This window comes from Rhipicephalus sanguineus, chromosome 7, assembly GCF_013339695.2.
Source record: "Rhipicephalus sanguineus isolate Rsan-2018 chromosome 7, BIME_Rsan_1.4, whole genome shotgun sequence".
NCBI classification, from domain to species: Eukaryota; Metazoa; Arthropoda; class Arachnida; order Ixodida; family Ixodidae; genus Rhipicephalus; species Rhipicephalus sanguineus.
In genome coordinates, this window is record NC_051182.1 from 156539032 (window position 1) to 156555712 (window position 16681).

Sequence of the window (16681 nt, forward strand, 5' to 3'; positions counted from 1 at the left end):
GCACTATAGTCCGGAAGTCAGCGTCCTTTTGAGGGTTTCAAATGCATACTTGCAGTCATTCGACCATGCGATTGAAGAAACAGCGACTAAGAGCTTATTTAGGAGAGCCGCTATGGTAACAAAGTTTGAGTAAAGCGACGAAAGTAGGACGCCAGGCCAGAAAGCTGCGCAACGTCTTTTGGTTGGATGGTCGAGGGAAATGCAGTACAGCTGCGATCTTGTCAGGGTCTGGCTGGATGCCGTCTTTGGAAACGACGTGACCGAGGACTTTGATACTTCTGCTGGCGAATGTGCACTTTTTTGTATTATCTGAAGGCCAGCACTGAAAGGCACTGAAGTACCTCGTCTAATCGTTGAAGATGTGGGCAAAGGTAGATGAAAAACAACGATATCATCTAAGTAAATAGGCAGGTATTCCATTTTAGGCCACGAAGAACAGTATAAATCATGCGCTCAAATGGGCTGAAGCGTTGCACAGGCCAAAGGGCATTACATTAAATCATAAAGCCCGTCCGGCGTAGCAAAGGCTGTTTTTTCTTTGTCTGCCTCGTCCATAGGGATTTGCGAATAGCCTGATCGCAGGTCAAGGCTGCAAAAATTTTCGCCCCCTGGAGAGTGTCCAAAGCGTCATCAATTCGAGGCATGGGATATACATCCTTGCGTGTGATCTTATTTAGCGCTCGGTAATCAAAACAGAAACGAACGGAGCCATCTTTTTTCTTCACTAAAACGACCGGAGAAGCCCAGGAACTGGAAGTGGTTGTATTATATTTCGTGATAGCATGTCGTCAACTTGTTCTTCAATGACTTTTCTTTCCGACGCGTGAAATACGATCTGGCCGCCGGCGTTAACCAACCGAACCGTCTGTTTCGATGCGGTGTACAGCAACGGAGGTCTGGATCAGTGGTTGTGGCACAGCTACTCGAAGCAGACTTTGTGCTTAGCTAAAGCGCCAATAGTGCTTCAGACTGCGCAGATGTTAGGTCAGAGCCGATGACTGCTCCGGAAAGAGGAAACACTCGAACCTGAAGCTGGTACTTGGGATGACGACGGACAAAGTGCTGCGATGGAGGTCAGTGGAGAGGCATCTATCGTCGCCACAGTCATCCCCTTGGGCAACAACATGGATTCTGCAGTTGTGTTGCAAACCGCAGGAGAGCGCGGCCAGAGGCCAACCGGAGGAAACAGAGGCGACGAGAATCCCACGCGACGTGCAGCGAGAAGAAGGGCAACTAGTGCGTCACCGTCGGCGATTTGGCTAGATGTGACAATTACCACGTGTTCGTGACCAGGGCGCAGGACGCAGTCTTCAGCGACAGCCAAGTTGAAGATCGAGGGTGACGGGGCCGAAATAGATGCATCCGATGTATCCGTGATGTGAACGACGTTCTCTTTACATGTTCCATGCTAGTTTCACTTATCAGTTCCATGTTAGCTTTCATCAGTACATCTGGAGTGAAACCGAAAGAGGCAAAAAGGGCAACAATTCGTTCTTCTTTGTTCCCAACTGATCGTGCATTAATGTGGATGAAAGATAAAGAATTCTTGTTTCTTGCGTATAAGCTACCCACTTCGCAAGGCGAAAGATAAGCAGAACGAGAGCTGTTCATGGATATGACGTCATCAAAAGAAGCCATGATTTTCCTAATCGATCTTATCGAGATCCGAGACACAAGCTATGCGCAGTGCTCTGGAAGATTCAGTTTTCCTTACGAAAATCCTGCCGTCTTTTGTCCATGCAAAACGCCAATTCTTTTCTTTCTTTTTCGAGATAGTCATGCCCAGTAGCTTCTTCAGTTCGAAACATAAGTGCTCGTTGATATATACCAGGGCAGACTGTGCGAAACCGATATTAGCAGTTGAAAACCTTTTCTTTCTTGCCTTTTCCAAAACTGCATCGCGTTTTGACCTGCTGCAAAACTGCACAAGAATGTTCGACTGCTTTGAGACCTTCGTTGGAATCCTGTGACACACCTCAATATCACTCTGTGCAATGGGTTCGCCGACAGCATCACCAATTTTTTCCAAGATTTTCGGTAGACTTTCATCCTGCGAAACTGGAATACATTTGACTTCTAGGTTCCTGTTTCGTGAGTACTGCTCCAGTTGCACTATCCTTAGTTCATTTTCCTGCACCTGTTTGTTTAGGAGCGCACACTCGGACAAAAGGACGGCATTCTGAGCGTTAACATCTGCATTTTCCTTCTGAATGGTTTTCATGGTAGCGTTAATTTCCTCGAAGCTTTGATTTGTCAGTTCCATGCTAGCTTTCACTTCTCTATTTTCCTTTCTGAATTCCCTTTCCAAAGAAGCGCGCATGTCGCGAATTTCCTGCTTCATTTCTTTCAACATTTTCAGCATCTCAGGATCAGGTGTCATTTTTGAATAAAAGAACATTGCAAGAACAACAACGCACAAGAGCAAAAACAACAAGGCAAAATGTGGCAGCGGCAACAGCAATATTGAAATCAGTCTCAAAAATAGATACTAATGCGATTTCCAACCTGCAAAGGCAGAGTGCAACACACAAGCTTGAGCCGAGTGCTTCCACTGCTGTCGCCGCTGCCAAATGAAGCATCAAGGTGCTAGCATCCCCTTTTATCCGGAGCTGCTAGTAGTCGGCGTCACGGCAGCTGACGATTGTGCCACGATACGCAGTGGGCGGATGTGTGCTGTGTTCCGGTTTAAAACCTTGGGTTAAACTTGGTTTAAAAATGACGCAGATGTTTTCAGGATGCCCGGATTTAACACATTTTTTGTAAATAGGCCTTCTCGAAGAGGATGAGGCGTTATGTTAATGGCAAAAAACACGCTACATTGCCAACTTATTGAGTCATTTTCCTTCGTTACTCTGGATTACGAAGTGCTTTCGGTCAAATGCAATAATAATGTGTACTGTGTGTTATATAGACCTCCAGGTACGAGTATACCTAGCTTTTTGTCTTTTATGGACGATTACCTAAACTGGATTAATGATAACCATTTCAAACTCATTATGGGAGGTGATATAAACATTGACTTTTTGAAGACTTCGAAACCGCGGGGTGACTTATATAGGACTCTTGAGTCTAACGGTTTTGCAGATCTGATAAATGCTCCTACTCATGTTTCACTTAACTCAACTACATATATAGACGTCTTCATAACCAATGTTGAAATTACACATCTATCATCAGTGTTGTGAGCACGCACATTAGCGATCATCTCCCAATTTTTCTATTACTTAAACAAACCATGCCTCTTGAAACCGCAAATCCTTTACCTTTGACTGTGCGGGATGTGAATGCACACAGCTTAAACAACTTTCGTAATGAAATATTGCTCATTGATTGGTCGCCTTTACTGCTCATTACCGACCCCGAAACCGCTTACGATTATTTTCATGAGAAGTTTAAAGTTGCTTATGAAAAATGCTTTAGGTGCAAGGTAGTTAAACCTGCGCGCACAAGTAGAAAGCCATGGGTCACAAAACAATGCTTACAGGAAATAAGCATTAAAAATCGCTTATTCCATAATTTTATTTCAACGCGGTCTGAAGAAACCGTGCGCCAGTTTAGGGTTCAAAGGAATAAAGTAAACAGCCTTCTACGTCGTGAGAAAAGATTATACTTACAACATTTATTTAACGTGGACGTTACGAAAAAATCAGATATTCTTTGGAAACGCATACACTTTGTTCTTGGCCGAGATGTCTGTAAGGAGACTATTAAGGAGATTACGATTGATGACAATATAATGTCAGGAAAGGACTTGGTGGAAGCTTTCAATAAATATATTACTAGTTTGGTAAAGAGTTCTCACTATCCCAACTGCTTAAATTTTTTAAGTTCGCGGACCAGCCAGTCTGCATTTTTGGCTCCTACGACACCTAAGGAAATAACTGACGCATTTTTGTCCATTAGAAATAGTAAATGTTGCGATATAGATTGTTTCGAAATCGGACCCGCAAAGTGCGTATTAGATGCCATCACTCCGGCACTGACCCATATTTACAATCTAGTTCTATCTGATGGTACCTTTCCAAATGCACTCCAGGTTGCTAAGGTTATAGTGTTGCATAAGGGCGGGGATAAAAACGCGCTAACTAACTATAGACCAATATCAGTCTTATCATTTTTTTCCAAAGCGCTGGAATATTAATTCACAGCCGTGTTACATCATTTATAACTAAGCATAAATTAACGACAAATATGCAGTTTGGATTTACGAAAGGGCAGTCCACTGAAACTGCGCTTCTATATTAACACAAAAGAAAAATTATATTAGATTCTTTCGAACGTCAGCTATGTACTTTGGGTATTTTTGTGGACTACTCAAAGGCGTTTGATTGCATCAATCATACCACACTTATAGAAAATTTAAATATTATGGCTTTCGCGGTGTTTTTTTGAAATTAATAAAATCATATCTTCAGCACCGTATGCAAAAAGTAGTTATAAATAGTCACGTGTCCGAATTTGAAACCAGTTATTGCAGGAGTACCCAAGGAAGTATTTTGGGGCCCTTCGTTTTTGTTATTTATATTAATGACGTAGTTAGTATTGATAATGACGTAAAATTTATTATATATGCAGACGACACTACAATTCTAGTAACGCGAAAGATGCTGAAGATGTCATGATTAAAGCCAACGAAGTACTGTCAAATTATCATCCTGGAGCACCGCTAACTCGTGAAAATAAATGCCAATAAACAAAGGCCGTACTTTTTAGGCCGAAAAATCGAAACGTTGCTACTACAACAAATTTGCATCTTAATAACTCTATTTTGGCCTATTGTGCCTACTTTTAAATGTCTTGGTGTGTATTTGAGCAACATTTATCATGGAATGCTCATGTCGAAATGGTAGTAGGTAGCTCTCTCGGCTGACTGGAATACTATGAAAGTTGCGCTTTTTCTTCCTGAAAGTGTTAAACTTCTACAGTACAAATCCTGTTCCTGTCGTCCTACACTATTGTCATATCGTCCTGGTGGCACTACGACACTTACTACATCATTACCCTGCATAGAATGCAGAAAAAGCCGTGCGTTGCATTTTAGATGAGCCTTACTTAAGCCAACTAGTCCCCTGTTCGAAAAACTAAATTTGGTACCAATGCTAACATTTACGAAAACCTATTAATAAGAAGTTATAAGAATGCTATTAAAAAGAACAATGACACTCTAAAACGTATTTCTAATTTAACGCGAAAGCAATAAATGGCCAAAACAATGAGCTTCTGAAATATGAGAACTACCGAGGTCTAGAACGAACTATACCTATCAGATGCTACGTTTATAGACTACCCTATCACTAAATACAAAAAAATGTAATATAACTCTTCATATTGCCAAAAAAAAAAACATGTATGCAACTGCAATGCCTATGTTTATGTACTATGTTTATTTACTGCAATACCAATGTTTATGTATTAGTGCTTATAATGCTGGGTACTTCTTGTGTTATTCTTGCATTCCTGTTATATGTTTCGGTGTATTGATAGTGTAATTCTTGTGTATTTCTTGGTTTCATGTAATTCTTTGTATTTCTTGTAATATCATGCGGTGTATTTATAGTTTAATTCCAGGGTATTTCTTGTTTTCCCCTTTTGTCACTGCCTGAAAAATGGCAGGTGGACCCTGTCAAGCCTTGCTGGCTTTAGTTCATTGTCCACGACATCGCTTGTATGTTGAAATAAATTTGATTTGAAAGTTGATTTGAAAGTTGAAATATATAACAGCGGAGGCAGAATGTAGGAAGTCCCAACCGAGGATAAGTTCATGGACGCACGTGGGTAACACAATCATTCCGATGTGGTGACGTATGCCATCGATGAAAACACGAGCCGTACACTGTCCGTCGGGTTGAATCACTACGTTATTTGCGCCGCGCAACACAGGGCCTACATAAGGTGTTCTGACTTTACGGAGCCGCGAGCACAAGTCACTACGCAAAACAGAAGTGGCGGCACCGGTATCGACAAGAGCTTGCACAGGCACACCTTCAAGAGTCACTGACAACATATTGGCCGGACGAACAGGAGGTATTTGAGATGATCGAGAGGACGCAGTTTTCGCTCCAAAAACTGCAATCCTTAGTTTTCCGAATTTCGGTCAACAAGGTGGGAGATAGGGCAAAGCGGTGAGGCAGAGTGGTGGTAGGGCGAAGGAGAGCGTCGTCTAGAAGAACGGGAGTCCTGACGTTGACGCGGGGACGCTGGAGGAGACGGAGACCGGTGCTGCGTGAAAGGGTAGAAGTCTGCGTTATAAGGATCAGGTCTTCGGATTCGGTCTCGCTCGAACTCAGCATAGCCGCGGCGTTGATCCTGCTGGCGGCGACTGCAGTAGCGAGATATATGGCCACGTATACCGCAGTAAAAACAGACGGGTCGGGATAAATGCCATTCGGGGTACGAAGGTGCAGCAGGTGCTCGGCCGCCCACAGAAGCCAAGTGGCTACAGGCAAGGTCAGTAGGTCCAGATGCGACGGCAGCAGGCGGCATTGCAGCAATGTCGGCGTATGTACGCGCTGTTTGAGCAATCGATGGTGCCGGTGTCGTCATGGCTGCCATAGCAGCGTACGTGGGTATCGGGCGTGCTGGTGGAGCGACAGGTGCTGTCGGCGAACTACATTGGCTGCCAACTCCTGCTTCACAAGGTTGCGTAGGTCGAGAAGGTGGGCATGGAGTGGAGGCAGCAGTCGATCGTCTCCGTTCCTGCTCTTGAAGTTCTTCGCGGATGATGTTGCGGATGAGGGCTCGTAAATCAGAGTGAGACGTGAGGCGAGGATCGCTGTCTTGTTGAAGACGAAGGGAGTGCAGCTCGTCCAGGCGCTGGCATGTCGAAGTAATGTCTTCAACGGTAGTGGGATAGTGAACAGCCAAAGCGTTGAATGCAATCGTGCCTATTTCTTTGAGAATGTGGCGAACGCGCTTCGGCTTCCGGTCATTTCGCTGTTCGCGCGACGACAGAGGGCCAAGACATCCTCGATGTACGAATGTGTGGCTAGTGTGCGAGTTGAACACGTGCAGGCGAGCTTCTGTTTCGCGGTCTCGGAACGGCCCGATGTGATGCAAAGATTTGTCGCAGTTTGATGGCAAACGTGGACCAATCGACGAAGTTAGTTTCGTGATTGAAGTACCACGTTTTCGCAACACCTGTGAGATAGAAGGGGACATAAGCAATTTTTCGGCTTCAGTCCACCGATTGACTGAACTCACGTGGTTGTAGATGTCGAGCCAGTCGTCGACGTCGTCACCACGAATACCCGCGAACACGGGTGGTTCGCGTTGAGGGCTTGCGATAGTGGATGATGGGGGACAGCCGGTGGCATCGGTGTGGTTGCGTTAGCCCTTTCCCTGCCCTGCCCACACAAACGTGTGGGTACAGAAAGAAATTAATTTTGGCTATTCCGGTCGATCCCACACACGTTGAAGCCCACCCTCACATATGTGGGGGTGCACTGAATTAACCGATCTAGGCAGTTCGCAAACAAGCCACCAGGTGGCCCCACCATCGTATTCCGAAGTGGCGCAAACCTCAAAAAGCGCGCGGCCGCGCGCCACGAGACGTAAGTACCAGTTGACATTGATACTTCGCTTTTTGAAGAGCATGCAATTGTTGAATATGCATCTTCGTCATCACGGAACATATCTGTGAAAGAATTGGCAAAAGTATGCTTAAATTAACCCACAGCCGTACTCAAAGTGCAACCCACACATATGTGTGGGTTGGGCACATGTGACTACGAACGCGCTCCCGAACGCAGCTACCGGCGGCAGGCCGCTGGGTGTTTTCGCGCATCTCCATCAGTATTACCGCATCTCCAAGTTAGCCTTCACATGGTGGATTTGTCCATTGTGAAATGCCTGGATGCAGTACCGTGGGATTGCAGAAGGAATGGTGCCCACGACGTGACACGATGGACCTCCTTCCATTCCGCCTTGCAGTTGGTGAAGCCCTTTGTGCCTCACCAAAAAGGAGCAGGTCTGACAACGGTGAATCACTCTGCCTTCCTGATGCGCATGTCGACAAAGCCATCAGGGTAGCGAAAATTCCTGGGGTTGACATCCGCATCGACGGTTTTGACCCTTCCCAACGGTTGATCCTATAAAAATGCGAGATGCTGCAGGTTGCCAGGGTGCCCATCAAGAAGCCGCACACGCTGCATCAAGTGCGACGTGTACCTTTGTTTAACAAGTGACAGAAACTGCTTCAAAATGTTCCATACCAAATTTTAAGGGGCGGAATTCCACATGAGCCACTATTGTTTCTGTTGAGAGAGTCACTCAAATAAAAGCCCAGCCCACACATATGTGTGGTTCATTTGAAAGCCAAAGAGTGAATATTTTCGTTTCGTGACGCTGGGGTTTACTTCAGAGGCCACAGAGAGACACAATGGCAGAAAAAAGAATCCGTTTATGACGCACTTATCATTTGGGCAGGGAAGGGTTAGGGCTAGCAGTTAGGTCCGATGGCGGCATATCTGTGGGGGTAGCCGGGCGCAAGCGGCGACCGGATCGTAGCTCCAGGTAGGACACGAACGCAGGAGGACGTCGAGATCTTGACGAACCTCCACCACTGTGAAAGACGAAGAACGACCGGACCAGGTGACGCCAGCAGAACCGTTTAATCCGCAGTGTCTGCCTCGGCACACAACACCAAGAAGAAGAATAGCGATGATGGTGGCTATGTACAAGTGAGAACGATGAAGTACGTTAAATGTGCTTACTATATATATATATATATATATATATATATATATATATATATATATATATATATATATATATATATATATACGGTGACTGACGGCGGCCACCGACGGCAAAAATCAGCCGACCGAGACTGTCCATATAATTGCTATCGCAATAAAAAAAATCGCGAAGCTTGCACTAAGCGGCGCAAGGCTTGAAAGAGCGAAACCGGTTTCAGCATCTTGGGAACATAGCTCTTTGTCTGCTAGAAGTAGTAAAGTAGCTGTTACAGAATGCATGCGCCAGAACCGATTAACAGGAATACGACGTTGTAATATCTGCAATAATCATTTCAGCTAAATTCCAGTGCTGCGGTTGAAAACAACAGCTGCCCCGATTTCTTTGCTAAATTATTGCACCAGATTATCATTCAAAACGTATTCACTCATGAGCATGACTTATTTCTGGGCAATGTAAAAATATGTAGAGACACTAATTAGACGTGCAGTTTCATCATGATTACAATATAGACAATTCAATGCCTTTATCGTCATATGTATTCCGTATAAGACTCGCTTATCTTTCTGAGTGTTTTTTAATGCGCACCTTCGCGCTACAACAAAACGTACAAGCCTTAGCAAATGAGATATGACTATTGTAACTAGTCCAGAATCTAGATGATGGCGTTTGTAAACAAATAGTGCACTTTTCACATAGCACAGTACCTTGAATATCTCTTTGTTGGATTTTTGTACAAGCGCACTCCCCCGCAACTACCGTTGTATGATGACATCTTACTTTACTGAAATTATCAACAACTCGGAGATCACTAATCTAGCATTTGGCGCCGCAGCAAGTTGTTAGCGCACTTTGTCCCCATTCTTCCGCAATTATGAGAAGTGCGGAACGCACTAGCATTCTCCTCAATGAAGAATAAGCATACAAGTTTGAAAGATGGCAAAGAACTATCCGATTATTCTATTTGCTTTACCTTCGCGCGGTTTGAACCATTACGACAACGCAAATCTGAAGTTGAAGTTTTAAAGATTATTTCAGGCAGAAACAAGGTGCAATTTTCCAGGGGCACCGCCAAAAGGGCCAAAAAAACCTCACAGAGCGCCTGCCCCTTTAAACCCAAAATCCTACCAAAGTGACACTATGTTTGTGTTATCATTACCAGTGCTATTGATGAATAGGAAAATAAGCACAAATTAGAGTTACTACATGCAAGTGGCATGTGTATAAGAAAACCAAAACAGATGGCAGAATTGACCCTGGCAATGACATCGAGAAGTAATGTGTGTTTAACAAATGACACAAAGTTTAGAGAGCATAGAAAAAATACGCCAGGCCTGCGCGGAAAGCGCAGCACAGTCACAGCGAAAGCTGTAAGAGCGGCATTTCTAGAGCCCGTCATAAACTCTCCTGTGGCTACTAATACAGGTACATTAGCAACGTACCCACTACGCAACAAAGCGTAATTTTTGGGAAGTTGGGAAGCACCCAGCACGACATTATTCGTTGTTCTGCGGAGAAGCGAGGTACCATATGTAAGCGATTATGTGCAGTTTGTTGATGCGACGGTTGATGACGATGAATAATTATGGTTGCGCCCTTTGTAATGGCTTGGAAGCTTTAAACGACCCACTAGTTACGTAATGCATATTGTGTGATGCCCGGTGGTTATTTAACTGTCCCACCACGCTTTATAACGCACTTTAACCGGAGAAACGTAGAGCGAGAGAGAGAGAGAGAGAATTGACTTTATTGAGACCCTGAGGAAATGGATCATGGGAGCCTCATGGGCTTCCTTGGCAACCAACAGAAGTGCACTTGCGAGGAACCCACTACGCTATAAATCATTGTAATTTTTGAGAAGTAGGGCAGTAGGCACTGTGCCATTTTTCGTCATTGTACAGACAGCCGTGGTACCTGCTAAACGCATATAAGGCATTATGCGCACTTTGTTGATGATGTGCGTGATGACGATGAAGAATTATGGCAGAGCTCTTTGTAATGGGTTGGAAGCATTCAACAACCTACTCGTTGCGCAATTCGCATTGTGTGACGCCTGGTTACAGAATTCGCGTTGTGCGACTATTGGTGCTTATTCTACTCTTTTACCACGCTACATTGCATATGCTAATGTGGTTCCTTCCCGACATGAAGCCTGTATAGGACCTTTTTGCAAATCAGTTTCAAGCACCGGCATGGCTGAGAGGTTGAATACTGGGCTCCCACGCAGAGGGCCTAGGTTCGAACCTCGTTCCATCGTGGAATTTTTTTCTTATTTAGTTTTTTCTTATTTCGAGCGATACTGGTTACGGACACCGGCGGCGGCGGCGGCCGCGGCGGCGGCGGCGGACAACTACGGCACCAAAAACGGCCGGTGAAATGATCTCATAACAGCTTTCGCTGTAAAACGAAAGGAAGACCGGACCACTTGTTGAAACCTTGGCTACAGCGACAGACTATGATCAAGTAATTTTCATGAACCACATTTAGAGCAGCTGAAATTTTTACTCCAACCTTACGACAGATTGCCCGGATCAAAGTAGTTTATAAGCTTACGAGGAACATTGGGGAACCGAAAACAAGTGTCCACACATCGTATTTCTTAAAACAGTTGATAACGGTACTGTGTTGTAATATCTTGTGTGTAGAATGTTTTTACAGCGAAAGCTGTTATGAGATCATTTCACCGGCCGTTTTTGGTGCCGTAGTTGTCAGCCGCCGCCACCGCCGCCGCCGCCGCTGCCGCCGCCGCCGCCGGTGTCCGTAACCAGTATCGCTCGAAATAAGAAAAAACTAAATAAGAAAAAAATTCCAGGATGGAACGAGGTTCGAACCTGGGCCCTCTGCGTGGGAGCCCAGTATTCAACCTCTGAGCTATGCCGGTGCTTGAAACTGATTTGCAAAAAGGTCCTATACAGGCTTCATGTCGGGAAGGAACCACATTAGCATATGCAATGTAGCGTGGTAAAAGAGTAGAATAAGCACCAATAGTCGCACAACGCGAATTCTGTAACCAGGCGTCACACAATGCGAATTGCGCAACGAGTAGGTTGTTGAATGCTTCCAACCCATTACAAAGAGCTCTGCCATGATTCTTCATCGTCATCGCGCACATCATCAACAAAGTGCGCATAATGCCTTATATGCGTTTAGCAGGTACCACGGCTGTCTGTAGAATGACGAAAAATGGCACAGTGCCTACTGCCCTACTTCTCAAAAATTACAATGATTTATAGCGTAGTGGGTTCCTCGCAAGTGCACTTCTGTTGGTTGCCAAGGAAGCCCATGAGGCTCCCATGATCCATTTCCTCAGGGTCTCAATAAAGTCAATTCTCTCTCTCTCTCTCTCGCTCTACGTTTCTCCGGTTAAAGTGTGTTATAAAGCGTGGTGGGACAGTTAATAAATAACCACCGGGCGTCACACAATATGCATTACGTAACTAGTGGGTCGTTTAAAGCTTCCAAGCCATTACAAAGGGCGCAACCATAATTATTCATCGTCATCAACCGTCGCATCAACAAACTGCACATAATCGCTTACATATGGTACCTCGCTTCTCCGCAGAACAACGAATAATGTCGTGCTTGGTGCTTCCCAACTTCCCAAAAATTACGCTTTGTTGCGTAGTGGGTACGTTGCTAATGTACCTGTATTAGTAGCCACAGGAGAGTTTATAACGGGCTCTAGAAATGCCGCTCTTCCAGCTTTCGCTGTGACTGTGCTGCGCTTTCCGCGCAGGCCTGGCGTATTTTTTTTATTGTTCTTAGTTATTCTTGGACCAAGTTTTATTACGTTCTGTCTATCGAGGCTTCTTGTTGAGCTTGCTCCGGTAATCCAAATCAAATAGCAGAAAAGCGATCGTCAAAATTCCGGGAGCCCTCCACTGTAGCGTGTCTCATAGTCATATCGCGGTTTTGGCACGTAAAAGCAATGATATTACGGTGTTGTGGGGGCATAAAAAAGGCCAATACCGCGAAGAAGGGCGCCATGGTTAAGCTGGAAAGATTCTTCATTGTTGATTATTTCTTGGAATTTTTCATGCGCGAGCAGCAGGGCGGCTTTTTGTCCGTTTTCGAATAATATATCCAGGAACAAAGGTCGAACGCTTTTGGTGATCAACAATATTATTTTTAGGCTCCATTTCTCGCATTGTTCTAGAGAATACAGCAAACACATGTGATTCATTGCGCTAAAAAAAAAGCATTCTGAATGTGCGGCACAGAGCACAGAAGGTGTGCGGTGGCAAACGCTCGCTGGTTTTCGCAATTCACAAATGTCGCCACAGTGCTCATTAAGTTCTCACTCGCAAAAAACAAAAAGAAGCGTGCAGACCTTATGCACGTCTTTTGATTTACGAAGCGGTTAAATAAATGCTTATATGCGACACGTACAACTGCATCTTTTTTGTTGTTTCACGCAATGCAAAGTATTGTGTTCGTATTACTATAAAGCACGACTGATTGCGGCGAGCGAACGCGGGTAATGGATTTAATAATTATGTTAATTATATTATTTATATATCGTTTTATATGCAGGTACATGCAATTGTATATACAAGGAATGTTTATCTATAGGCATTACAACACTGAAAATCTTGGCGGATAGATAACAATATACATGTAGCAGTTTACGCAGATGCGTACTGCATGGAACACCGGCTACGCCTCACGGTTTTGAGTGAAACTACTTTTTGAATAGCTTAAGCAGTGAGACGGCCACAAGTTAGGTGTAATTTTTATGCACCTCATGCTCAGGATCTTTGTACGCTCGGTGCTGCGACTTACTGGCAAGCTACGATATTGCTCAGGTGGTACCAGTCGCAGCTCTCGCCATTCACTTACGTTATCATAGGGCAATACAAAGAATGTCTAGCTTGCTTCAAGATGTACTTGTTGGCTAACTGGTTGATTATTACGGCGTATGGCAGAGCGCACCAGGTGAAAGGACGAACACTGAAACAAAAGAACAACACAAGCGCTGTGTTGTTGTAGCTTCCTTTGTATGCTCCGGCCACACTTTATATTTTGTTTGCGTGTTGAACCTCAAGAAACAGCGTCGCTTGCGGGAAGTACGCTGTATCACATATTTACAGAAGTGTTCGCCATGCTTCACTTGTGCAGGTAGTTAGCGAGAGGGGAAAATGCAGTAAACGGTCTAATTTTATTAAGTCGAAAGCCTCAGGTGCGTTATGGGACGCCGGCTTTGAAAAACGCGGCGTGCGGTGCAGAAAATGAGGCGACTTCTCAAGCGTGACTTTAGAAGAGGATTCGAGCCATAATCGAACACATTTAATCTACATGGCTTTCTATTGTTATACCACAGAGCCACACTCTCAAAAAGGGTCCTATACAATCATTATGTTGGGCGAGGAATCACTGTAATAGACTTATTACTACGCAGCAGAAGCTTAGAATTGCACCAGGTGTTACACCATATGAAATGCATAACGAGTGTGTTGTAAAGCTCGCCACCCATTACAATGGTACGGGAGCTTTAAAAGCAAATTGATCATCATCACAGTCTTTATCAGCTATAGCATCAACACTTGTGCAGCTACATAGGTGCGTGTGTTGCCTTGCAGATGCGCAGTGCGTACTTCGCTACAACCTGCACGGCTTCGAATTCAACATAAAAGGACAATAGTGGTCGCATGACGTGTTCAAAGAATCGATTTAATGCAAAACATATGTATGTGCGCGTTGCGGCACATATGCCTTATATGAGAGCAGCAAGGCTTTCGTATTCTCGTGTAGCAAAGCGCAATATCTGCCATATTCAATGCGAAGCATATCTAAGCGAAACCAAGGCACATTGGGCGTTTCTATCTATCTATCTATCTATCTATCTATCTATCTATCTATCTATCTATCTACCTATCTATCTATCTATCTATCTATCTATCTATCTATCTATCTATCTATCTATCTATCTATCTATCTATCTATCTATCTATCTATCTATCTGTCTGTCTATGTGTCTTTCTGTCTGTCTGTCTGTATCTATCTATCTATCTATCTATCTATCTATCTATCTATCTATCTATCTATCTATCTATCTATCTATCTATCTATCTATCTATCTATCTATCTATCTATCTATCTATCTGTCTGTCTGTCTGTCTGTCTGTCTGTCTGTCTGTCTATCTATCTATCTATCTATCTATCTATCTATCTATCTATCTATCTATCTATCTATCTATCTATCTATCTATCTGCCTGCCTGCCTGTCTGTTTGTATCTATCTATCTATCTATCTATCTATCTATCTATCTATCTATCTATCTATCTATCTATCTGTCTGTCTGTCTGTCTGTCTGTCTGTCTGTCTGTCTGTCTGTCTGTCTGTCTGTCTGTCTGTGTATCTAGCCGCCTACGTCTGGGTGCTCTCGTAATCGCCTCCTTAACTTGGTGTTGACCGAAATTGGCAGGGGAGGGTAAGAGGATTTGACGAATATTACTGTATGATCATGCCATGAATAACGTGAAAATCTTCTCGTCTATGTCGTCAAACCCTTTCCACCAGACACGTGTGGCACATACCCGTTTACCACAGGCCGCAGTATGCCGCTATGCGCCACACGTAATTGACAGTTTCTATTTACCCAGGAACGGCGAAAACAGACGTTGATAATTGAAATGTGCGAGCGTTAAGAAAAAAGTTAAGAGTTTCGCCGCAAGGGCGAAGCAATGAATGCGATAGCAAGAAAAGCGGCCCGTGATGGACGCTCTGCTACGCTGCAGAAACATCTACCCCCCTCGGCAGCAACTACCGCTCGAGCAGACAGCGGAAGGGCAAGGTTCTCCCTACGCAAGTTAGAATAAGCGAGCGAGCTGGCCGACGACTTTTAAATGCGCCCGTTGCGCTCCTCGCGCCATCTCGCCGGTAATGAACAAACGCTTATAAGCGCCTGCGTCTCTGAGTCCTTCCAGCGGTAAAGGATATGTATATAACGCTCGCCGTTAGCTACCTGATGGATGTGTGCTTTGTGACATGGAGGTTAGCGCCACGCGATGCGGTGCGAGAGATCGCTGGTTCGATTCCGTGCTTCGGAAGCATTTATCTGAATTACTTTTCTTTGGGAATTTTTATATATTTTATTTATTTTATTTATTTATGAATACTGCAACCATAACATAGGGTTCTGGCAGGATGAATATACATTTGCTAAGTTTACAAATACATTTACAGAAGTACTACGCATACCAAGACAAATTACGGAAAACCTTTAGCCAACGAGTCTAACTCTTTGTTCAATACCGCCATTACGATAACTGTTTCTGTTCTTGCTCACTTCAGTCCTTCCATTAAACGCAGGTGAACACGTGCCTTTTTTCTTTTTTTTATAGAGAGAGGAATATTATAGACCTTGTAAGATGCCTCGCACGTGTGGGTAGTTTTGTTTAGGTCAGACAGCTTCATGTTCTAATGATAGGTTAACAGAACGTTATGACATCGTGAAATGCGCGCTCGAGGGATGTCTAGGGATCCTGAAGCGTTACGCGTCCGTGAATCAGTGGTCCAATGAGTATATAGTGCAGATAAGGTTAGGAGGTACACAGAAGTGACACCGTGAGATTACATGACGAAAAACGTATTCTCGACATTTAAGGCTGCGATCCATTTTCCGCACTGTGCCGAGGATACCCAATCTAAGCAAGCCACTATCTAATGACCAAACAATCTGGTCTTAAGAAAGCAAGCAAGCTCTTCTTAAGGCCATGACACAAACATGAAATTACAGTCCCCATCAAAATGCAAAAAAGAGCTACGAACGTACGCATAATGTAAGTACTATAGCGGAACGAAGCCTAGCAGTCATGCTTTATAATAAAAATGCCGGATATAAAGTAAAATACTTACCGCTGTAAACCTTAGCGGGAGCCGCTCTCATTTACCCAATCTAGTTCTCCTCTGTTTTCGATAACCATCCTTGGTAGCCCCTTCTCTCACAAGACCTCTCCTACATTTGCGCCGGGTAATCCATATGTT